The sequence below is a fragment of the Monodelphis domestica genome, chromosome 6 (assembly GCF_027887165.1).
Source record: "Monodelphis domestica isolate mMonDom1 chromosome 6, mMonDom1.pri, whole genome shotgun sequence".
NCBI lineage: Eukaryota > Metazoa > Chordata > Mammalia > Didelphimorphia > Didelphidae > Monodelphis > Monodelphis domestica.
In genome coordinates this window covers 289,998,116-290,000,615 of record NC_077232.1, presented here as the reverse complement: position 1 = coordinate 290,000,615, position 2,500 = coordinate 289,998,116, and the positions used below count along the sequence as shown (strand labels likewise).

The 2,500-nt window shown below is 35.3% G+C and overlaps 1 protein-coding gene across 1 annotated transcript in view; it reads left to right on the top strand.

The window, feature by feature from the left end:
• Positions 1 to 2,500, top strand: part of AFP (alpha fetoprotein) — a 41,450-nt gene that overhangs the window by 36,687 nt on the left and 2,263 nt on the right. The window lies entirely within an intron of this gene.

Below are 2,500 nucleotides of genomic sequence, written 5' to 3'. Positions count from 1 at the left end.
AAAACAAAAAACTGTGCTGGGCCCTCATCTCTCACTTCTTGGAAATTTCATCAGTTCCCACAGATTCAATGATCATCTCTATGCAGATGATTCTTACATCCATAGAGCAAACTTTGTTCTCTCTTAGGAGTTCTAATCCTATTTCATTAATTGTCATTAGACCATCTTGAACACGTTGCACCATTTTTGTTGTTCAGTCATCTCTGTCACATCTGACTCTTCATTACTCCATTTGGCATTTTCTTAGCAGAGATACTGGAGTGGTTTGCCATTTTCTTTTCCAGCTCATTTTACAGATGAAGAAACTGAGGCAAACAGGATGAAGTGACTTGCCTAGGGAGACACAACTGGTGTCTGAGACTCAGGTCTTCTTGACGCCAGTCCTTTCTACTGTTTTACCTAATTGCCCATAAACATCTCAAACTCAGCATCTTCCAAACTGAATATTCTTTCCCCTAAACCCTTCTCTCTTCTCCATTTTCCTGTTACATTCAAAGGGCACCATCATCTTCTCAGTCAACCAGGCTTACAACGTAGGTATCATCTTTAAAACTCCTCATTCTCACTCACAGTCCTCCTCCAATCTGTTGTCATCTTATTATTTCTGTCTGTATAATGCCTTACAATATATCCCCTTTTCTCCTCTGATGCTGCAAGTCACTTCTTCCTGTTTGCCTCAGGATCTCAGATCTCTTCCCACTTCAATTTTTCCTCCACTAGGGAGTTTCTGAAAGCACAGGTCCAACCATGCTGCTCCTTGTCCCCCAGTTTAATAAACTCCAGTGACTCCCTTTGACCTTCAGAATCAAATATGAAATCATTTGTGGGAGTGCCATTAGGTGGCTCAGTAGATTTGGAGCCAGACCTAGAAATGGAAGGATCTGAGTTCAAATTTGGCCTCAGACACTTCCCACAACTCCCACTGCCTAGCCCTTACTACTCTTCTGCCTTGGAACCAATACATAGAATTGATTCCAAGGTATAAGATAAGGGTTTTTAAAAAATCCTTTGGCATTTAAAGCCTTTCATAACCTGAGGTTTTGAATGTTTTCATTCAAAACCTTTTGAACCTTTTGAATGTTCTCCTACTTTACTCCTCTCCAAGCACTCCATTTACACTGGCCTCCTAGAGCTGTTGTTTTGCACACCATCATTCTCTCTCTTGACTCTTAAATGTTCCCATTCCTGGAATTCCCTTCCCAGTTTTGTTCAGGCTTAGCTCTAAATTCATCTTCACCAGGAGGTCTTTTTCTAGTTTCTATAGTTTGTACCTCCTTCCTTTTGATTATCGTATTTTCTCTGTGTGTATTTATTTCCATGTTGTCTCCCTGCTTCAAATGTGAACTCCTTCAGGAACTGTGATTTTTTTTTTGCCTTTTTATTATCTCTAACTGTTACCACGGTGCCTGGAAGATAACACATGCTTAATAAATGATTGTTGACTTATTAATATAAAATGAGGGGAATCATATCCTCTATTATCTGTACAAGATGATTTAAGCTTATATATTTATACCTCAGTTCATTTTTTTTGGTCCAAACTGATCAAATCTCTTCTGAAAACTGGCTTTTATAATAAAGATTTAAAAAATAAGTTAAATTAAAGTTCTCTTCCTCCCCTTTTCAGCCACCACACTGTTTCCTATGAAATAAGCAATTGATAACCTCCTTTAGTGGTTGATATAACACTTTTTTTAAAATATAAAAATACTTTTTAAGGCTCTTTAGCAAAAACTTCTCCTTTAATACTTTAAAGATATACAATAAAAGCTCATTCATTGAATTCTGATTTTTTAAAATACAAGGATACTATAACCTTTTTATTATTGTTTGTTGTATGTGTTTTGTTCCATTGATCTATCTTGCTATTTTTTAGCCAATACTAGATAGTTCTGATATTTACTGCTTTATAAATTTAAAATCTGATACTACTAGACTGCTTTCCCTTCTACATTTTTTTACTAATTCTTTTGCTATTCTTGATCTTTTGTTCTTCCAAATGAATTTTGTTAATATTTTTCTAGCTCAGTAAGATAATTTTTTGGCAATTTGCTTCGTATGGTATTGAATAAGTAGCTTAGTTTAGGTAAGATTGTTACTAATTCTATTGGCTCTTTCCATCCATGAAAAATTATTATTTTTCCAATTATTTAGATCTGACTTTATTTGTATAAAAAGTGATTTTGAATATTCAAATTATTATAATAATTCAACTGGTGGACTAACATTGACCATTGTAAGAATTTGGAGAAGGATTTGCTAAAGAAATGAATATTGTAAACAGGATTGTTAAGGGAGGGGCATGTGAATATTTCTCTTAGTTCAGAAAACACAAGTTTTCTAGCTCTTCTGCAGAATTCTTTCCCATTCAAAAAGCAAACTAACTGCCAGTAGCCACAAATGTTGGCACTAGAAATGTCTGATCTGAGTACTGGATTTAGAGTCAGAAGACCTAGGATTCCGTTTTTCGTATGGCATTTACTAGCTCATTTATATGGAT